Genomic DNA, 8,821 nt, shown 5'->3' with positions numbered 1-8,821 from the left:
TTTAGAATTATTTGCCAGAATAATTCAAATAAAAAATACAAATAACACAAAATGGAAATAAATCAGTAAATATATTTTCATTTGTTAATATGATTATATAGTTAACATATCCAAAAAAAATCAACCTAACCTAATATTGAAACTGATATAAAAAATTAGAGCCATTCCTTTCTGATTAATGTTTTATAAAATATTTTAGTCTTGTCCAATGGTTGAATTTTGTCATATTTTAGGTTTATTTGACACTTCAGGATTGTATGGATTTGCAAACATTCAACAATATGGAAAATATATAATTTTTCTATAGCATCTACATTATTTCTTAAACACAGAATTATACACTTAAAAATTATATGGTAACAACTGTGTTAAGATAGAGTTCATTAATTTTCTTACTACACATGAAAAGATAATTTAGTGAAGAAACTATCAGTAGTCATTTCAGTCACAAAATGAAAATGAAAATGAGCAAAAATTAATAAAGTCATTGGCTTATCTGTGTTTGCATGAAAACCTGAGAAAGAATTTCTTTTGAATGGTTTTCCTAAGAACCCCTGTCAACTTACTGTTCCTTAGACTATAGATGAAAGGGTTTAACAAAGGAGTAACCACGGTGTACATGACAGCTGCTGCTTTGTCTCTTTCAGCTATCTGGGAGTTGGAGGGACATAAATAAACACCAATTATTGTACCAAAAAACAAAAGGACCACACAGATGTGAGAAGAACATGTGGAGAATGCTTTAAACTTTCCTGTGGTTGATGGAATTCTGACTATAGCATAACCAATGAGTATGTAAGAAAATAAAATAGAGATAAAGCTTACCACCACCACCAGTCCCCCCTCAATAAAAATAAATAACTCATTGATATAGGTATCTGAACAGGACAATTTTAGCAGTGGACCAATATCACAGAAGAACTGAGGAATTTTGTTATCCTTACAGAAAGATAATTGAACCAACAAGATGGTGTGTATCTGTGCACTCAAGATTGCAAAAATCCAGGAGCTGGCCACCAGTAAAGCACACAATTTGGGAGTCATAATGGATAAGTAGGACAAAGGAAGGCAGATGGCCACAAAACGGTCATAAGACATAATAGGGAGAAGTAATGTTTCCATCCCTGAAAAGCAGATAAACAGGTCCATTTGCGTCATGCAGTTATTGAAAGAAATAGTAGAAATTCCTGTTGGATGTCTACAAGCATTTTGGGAACAGTAGTGGAAGACAAACAGAGATCAATCAAGGATAGATTGCTAAGGAAATAATACATGGGGGAGTGAAAGCAAGCATTTGACATAATTGTTAGGATGATCAGAAGGTTACCAACCATGGTGGTCAGGTAAATACACAGGAGTAGGGAAAAGAGGAGTGGGTGTTTGGCTGGATCATCAGAATAATCCAAGAGGATGAACTCCAAAGTGGTGGTTTTATTTAACCTCTTTATAGATTCTATCATCTGCATGCAACTTTTATGATAAATATAGCATCATGAAGTTCATCAAACAGAATTAATCAAGCCATCAACCCATGTGAGGTGTCCACTCTGAAAATATAATGAAATTTATTTGAGAATATGCAATAGTCATTGTTTCTTATCATCAATTTTATTCAAAAATAATGTAATTCTCTATTAAGAAACATTTTATCACATTCAAAGAAGAAATTGGTTCTCATAAAATTTTAAGACTTCCCTATGCTTGCAAAGTTATAAGTTTGTGGAACTGATATTTCAGCACAAATTTTGTGGCTAAATGTTCTTTTTCATTCACAAGAGGTTTAAATTTTACCAGGAAAATGCCAAATATAAAAATATTTAAACTTCTTCTGTATTTACATCAAAAGTAAGAGTGATGATCTCTATTCAACTCTCTTTTTATTTCACAATCCCCAGAAGACTCATTCTAGATTCTTTCAGTTCTGTGTCATTGTCTTTATCAGAATAATTAAGCCATAGCAATTTAATTATCCATTAATGTATGTTTTTCTCATTATTAATCTTCAAGACACTGGATAATAAAGACAATGTCATGTTTACTTTTGTATCTTAGTCTTTTAAAAAGAGATTCCCTGGAAATAGATGTAAATAATATAGATTTAAATGATGGGATAATTAGATGAATAATTCTCAAAAATGAATAATTTGCATCATGAAAATATGGCTATTATAGTCAAGAAGATTAGGAATGGTTCACCTAGTTTCACATTATAAAGACTATGTGCTTCCATTTTCAGAAAAAGAATGAGTAAGTTATTTGTTTCTTTTTTTTTTTTAAGATTAATTTGAGAGAGAGAGAGAGCAAGCTGGGAAGGGCAGAGTGAGAGGGAGAGGGGAAGTAGACTCCCCACTGAGCAAGGGCCTGAGGCTGGGCTTGATCCACAATCTAGAGATCAGGACCTGAGCTGAAGCCAAGAGTCAGATGCTTAACAGATTGAGACACCCAGGATACCCAGAGTGAGTTATTTATAAAAATAAATTAGAGTAATACATAAATTTTGGGTGTCTCCATTTATTTATTTATTTTTTTATTATTTTTTTTCTTCCCTAGAAGGTTCCAAAATGGGGGAGTCGGAGGGAGAGCTGGAACTTGCCTCATCTTTCAAATACAACTTAGAACGACCTTCAGCTATTTTAAACATCTGGGAAAAGGATCTGAGGAATACAGAAAATCCACATATTTAGAGCCAGTGAATTTTGCAGAAGCGAGGTTTGGAGCTCTGAATTGGGAGATGGGGGGTCCTCAGCACTGGGATGTGGAGGAAGCATGATTCAGGAAACAAAGTCAGGAAGAGGGAGAAAGTCGGAAAAATTGCAGCAGTTTGTGACTCTTCAATAAGCTGTGGCGAGTTGTCTCATTTCTGAGAGTAAATCCATACCGGGGAATTGTTAAGTAGCAAACAAATGATTTAACACACATTAATAAAAATTACATAATTCAACATGAAAAACTTGGAAAGAAAAGTCTTCAAGGATTATTAGATCTGTAGGTCTGAAATAAAATTTCTCATTGACATTTTCCTGATTCATAGACTATCAAATAAAACAATTATTTGAATTAATGATTCTGGTAAAACACGATTAAACTATTGTAATGTGTTTTAAGAACAATAGCCAACACCTATTTTAGAATGAAAATATAGTGAATAAAATAGAGATTAAATTATATCCAAGAATAGGGTAATTATAGCAATGGTTGCACAGAGAGAGTATTAAGATCAAATATCCTGGGGGATCTGGGTAGCTCACTCAATTAAGCATCTGCCTTTGGCTCAGGTCATAATCCCAGAGTCCTGGAATCATGCCCTGCACTGGGCTCCCTGCTCAGTGGGGAGCCTGCTTCTCCCTCTCCCCCTGCTCATTCTCTCTCACTATCTCTCTCACAAATAAATAAAATATTTAAAAAAATCAGATATCCTGTCATTTTTGTTATTTTTATCACCCTGTCTACCTTTTTTAAAATTGTGTTATGTTAGTCACCATATAGAACATCATTAGGTTTGATGTATTGTTCCAAGATTCATTGTTTATGTATAACACCCAGTTCTTCATGCAATACATGACTTCCTTAAATGCCACCTATACCTACCTTGTTGAAGGTTTTAACTCTATATTTAAAGTTGAATGAGAGGTTTATTTTTGGAGTCAAATTAATGATCTTGGAGTGGATAGACATTGAGTTTGCAGTACTTAATATATAAGTTCCAAGAAACAGTAAAGTGTGTGGGTTTTTGTAACATAATTTTTTCAAGAGACCTATTACAAAAAAAAAAAAAAAAAAAATCAAATAGAACCAGAACTTCAGTTTTTCTCATATTGTCCTGGTCATAAACATTTATTTTTCAAAATATCTCAGGGGACCTTGGAGGCCTTAGAGCTAATCTGTCTTTTGAAATTATAATGATTTGTCTTATATTTATTGATACAAAGGGATTTTCCAAACATAAGTAACTGTATGGGTCTATTGAAACACATATGGCCTCTAAAGAAGAAAAAAAACAAAAAACAAAAACAAAAACAAGGGGTGCCTTGGTGGCTCAGTTGGTTAAGTATCTGCCATCCTCTCAGGTCATGATCTCAGGGTTCTGGGATCTAGCTCTGCATTGGGCTCCCTGCTCAACAGGGAGTCTGCTTCGCTGTCTCCCTCTGCAGCTCCGTCTTCTTGTGCTCTATCTCTCTGTCATATAAATAAATGAACTCTTTAAAAAAAAAAAAAAAAAGGACTCATCATTGCATGGGTTATAAAAGTTCAGAAAATAGTCAAACTCCCATTTACTAAAAATCAAAAAAATGTAAAATAGAAACTTCAAAGGATACCAAAAGAAAATAGTCCTCATGGAGTCCATGAAAACAATGATAATTTCTGACTATATTTATGGTCCAAATCAATTGTATTATTTTCAGTTATCAAAATTTGGGTGGAGTTGTTCTCTCTCAAATATCTTGTTCTATCTCTGGCATAGACAAAATATGTAATATTTATTGCAAAGGATCAATGTGTATGACAAGCATATTTAGCAAAAACACACTAAAACTATATATTGTTTTATATATGTTTGGCCTGCATATCAGTGCTTCATGACATAAACATATTATTTGAAACATTGAACTTATCACATAGATTGAATTGATATTGTTTAGATACTTTGTAGTCTCATCAGCATAAAATCAATAAAGTTTATCTCATAATACAAAGAACACAGAACAGAAATATGTAATGTCATATATTTGTAAATATTTCTACAATAGCGTTGTGTGCACTTATAAAGGTAGAACTGTTAGGAGAACATTTATCTTAATACTTATTTTTAAGCAATTTATTTTGGGGGGACACCTGGGTGGCTCAGGTTTAGCATCTGTCTTCAGCTCAGGTCATAATCCCAGAGTCCTGTGAACAAGCCCTGTGTCAGGCTCTCTGCTGAGTAGAGAGTCTGCTTCTCCCTCTGCCCCTCCCCTACTACTCCTGTTTGTGAGTTCTCTCTGTAAAAAAAACAAATAATAATAATAATGTATTATTTTGTAACAAATCATATATAATTATAATATATATTACACATGTAATGTATAATATATCATATTTAAATAAATTACTTATTTATTTTTATTTTAGAGGGAGAGAGCATGTGCACAAGTGGGGGAGTAGCAAAGGGAGAGACTCTTTAAGCAGACCCCCACTGGTATACTCCACTGGTATGAAGCCATACCTGAAGTTCTATCTCATGACCCAGGAGATCATGACCTGATCCAAACACCAAGTGTCAGATACTCAATTGACTGAGCCACCCAGGTGCTCCTATCTTAATACTCTTTTAAAAATGAAAACTATCACCCATAGCTATAGTTTTCAGATAGCAAATAGTATCCATACCTCTAAGCCATATTAGAGTTTTTGTAGACATCTGTGTACTAAACACCTAGAATTAACTTCTACAATGGTATGGGACTACTAATTCTATAAATCCTAAAGGACTCTCACATAGAGGTTATATACATCATAGTCAGTAAAGGGAGATTTGTAAACATCTGAAATAACTTACCTAAATTAATGTTTTTGTCTTTGAATGCTCTTCACTGCTTTCACTTCTGATTCATCATCAACAAAATGAGTTTAACAAACCCTCCAGTTTATTCTTCTGTAACAATGATTAAGGTTGTGCATGACCGGTTGGTATTTGTACATAATAATGTGACTGAAGAACGTGGGACTAAATGAAGTAAATGAGGAAGCATGTAGAACCTTTACACATTGCTGGTAGCTTCAAGGACACAATCTGTTCAGTTTCCCATGAGAAAGAGATACTAAGCAGCTATTTAACCTGAGATGTGCATCCAGAGATATTTTCTCTAGAGAATAATGTAGATTATTATTATAAATCTTATCCTTCTTTTGGTTATATTCACAGTAACCCAATTACAGAATTTTTCACAGGAGATTGGGGAATTGTTAAATTACCCAAGAGTTTCAATTAAAAAATTCTCTAAAGTAAAACATCAGGTATGAGATGATGGTGATAGTACATAATGGTCTCAATCTACTGGATTTAATTTTTTTTATGAGTAAATTAATATTATCCCTCCAAAATAAGTTGTACTACTGTTTTTCTTTTGTCTAGCTTGTTCTATGTCTGGTGGCATATTTAACTAAGAGTGTTTGTACTTTTAATGGCATTAATTTCTTCTCATCTAAAGTTGTTCAAATTTGGGCTAAAAAGCTCTGCAATAAAGATTACATTTGCTGTTTATACCAGAGATTCTAAGACTTTATGGAAAAGTAGAAAATTCTCCTCTATCAATATGAGTGCAACTTTGGGAAAACAAAATAATAAATATTGTAGTTAAAACTATTGAAATCTAATGAAAAACACTGTATTTTGTGATGGCATGTATTTAAAGCTTGGATTTACTTGAACACCAATCTTCCTTACTTATTACCTCACTTAAATGAAATTAGTGACTATTGACTATATGAAGCATTATATTTTCAAATATTTCTACTTTGTCATTATTTCTATTTTTTCTCCTAAACATCCTTTTTAACGCAGACATAAAATATTTGAAAGATTATAATTTTTATTATTTTATGTTTTCTCATGTGAAACACTAAGGGTGATTTTCTCAATGTTATTTTACATGTCACAAATTACTGTCAAGAACCAGATCCAAGACCAGATATGAGAATTGTAAAAAAAATTAATATTGACATATACATATATATGAATATGTATGTAATGTTATATATATGACATTTGGTATGAGCATATATATGATATATGAACTTATATATGATATATAAAAGGTTATATATTATGTAATACTTTGCACATACATGTACATATATATTTTAATATATAACCTAATAACCATATATATAATGCTATATATAAGCAAACAGTGTATATATATACATACATATGTATATGTATACATATACTACATTATTATATAAATATAATATATTCTATATAATATCTAATAGTTATATAATATATACAGTATATATATCACATATATATTGCATTAACAATATACATATATTAATATTTTTGGTTGCATTATTTAAACTTTATTGATCTATAATTAATATACAACATTGAGTTTAAGGTGTACAACACGATGTCTTGATATGTTTATATATTACAAAATGTTTATCACAGTAACGTTACTTCATACATCTGTCACATCACAAAATTACCTTTGTTGTGTGTGTGGCAAGAACATCTAAGATTTACTCACAACAGCTTTCCAATATATAAGAATTTTTGGTAAAGATTTTATTTGTTTGTCAGAGATAGAGCACAAACAGGGGGAGCAGCAGGCAGAGGGAGAAGCAGGCTCCCTGCTAAGCAAAGAGCACCATGTGAGCTCATGATCCGAGGACCCTGGGATCATGACCTGAGCTGAAGGCTGATGCTTAACCAACTGAACCACCCAGGCATCCCAAGAATATATTTTTTAAAGATTTTATTTATTTATTTGACAGACAGAGATCACAAGTAGGCAGAGAGGCAGGCAGAGAGAGAGGAAGGGGAGCAGGCTCCCTGCTGAGCAGAAAGCCTGATGTGGGCTTGATCCTAGGACCCTGGGATCATGACCTGAGCTAAAGTCAGAGGTTTTAACCCACTGAGCCACCCAGGCACCCCCCAAGAATATTTTTAACTATAGTCATCATGCTCTATATTAGATCCCCAGAATTTATTTATATTATAATGGAAAATTTGTGCCCTTTGACCAACATCTCCCATTTACTCCAAACAGCCAGCACCTGGCAACCATAATTCTGCATTCTATATATATGAGCTCAGCTTTTTAAGATTCTACTTATGTATTGAAAACCACAATTCAACCAAGTAAATTTGAAGATTTAATTTGCTTTATTAAATTATTTATGAATCAGCAGCATCCCATCTAGCAAGTAGAGGGTAGCTCCAAATGTCTACCAAAAGGGAAAGATATCTAAAGGCAGGACAAGAGAGTCATTAAAAAAATATTTTAGGTGAGCTTACTTTCATTTTGGAATAGTTAGTCTTAACATGTGGGTTATCTGATCTTCTTTTGGAGGGATGAAAAAGGCTTGTGGTGCTGACCAGAAAATTCTTGAATGACCAGTTAAGGCTCTACATCTGGGGGAGGTTAAAATTGCTATTAGATTCAATATTAAGGCCCAGTTTGGAGATTTGCCTGGAGCATTACCATTTAAGAGCCTTTGTGTGTGGGGTCATATAGTACATGTCTCCCACATCTATCTGACTTATTTCACTTAGAATAATGACCCCAAGGTTTATCCATGTTATTGCAAGTGTTAGGGTTTCCTTCTTTATATACATAGCTATATATATGTCACATATCATAATGGATGTTTACATTGTTTTTATGTTTGTTTATGTTTGTTTTATGTTTTATATATGTTCATGAATGTTTATATTTTAGGTATTGCTTATGTTTTGTTTTGACTATACTAAATAATACTACAATGAACATGGACATTGAAATATATGTTCAAGATAGTGATAGTAGTTGTATAACCAGAAGTGGGATTATTAGATTAAATTGCATTTTTCTGTTTCTTTTTTGACATTAACTCAAAAACAGATAGATGATGTATGAATATTTTCTCCTATCCTGTATGGTGCACTTGTGTTGGTGGTGATTGTTTCTTTTGCTGTGCAGATGCTTTTGAATTTGACATTGTCTCACTCACTTAATTTTGTTTTTGTAGCCTTTGCTTTAAGTGTAATAGCCAAAAAATCATTGCTGAGATGAATGTCAAGGTAACTTTTATCTATTTCTTTTCCTATCCTATGACTTTCTTACATCTATGCATT

General features: G+C 32.7%; 1 pseudogene across 1 annotated transcript; it reads right to left on the bottom strand.

Moving 5' to 3' along the window:
• Window positions 1–492: 492 nt before the first annotated feature.
• Window positions 493–1,466, bottom strand: LOC308342671 (olfactory receptor 1f45-like; annotated as a pseudogene). Its single transcript has one exon. The product of its transcript is annotated as an olfactory receptor 1f45-like (transcript).
• Between the last annotated feature and the right edge of the window lie 7,355 nt (window positions 1,467–8,821).

This window comes from Martes martes (genome assembly GCF_963455335.1).
Source record: "Martes martes genome assembly, chromosome: 5".
NCBI lineage: Eukaryota > Metazoa > Chordata > Mammalia > Carnivora > Mustelidae > Martes > Martes martes.
Note: the sequence above shows the minus strand (reverse complement) of the source record. Positions and strands in the feature narration are given on the sequence as shown.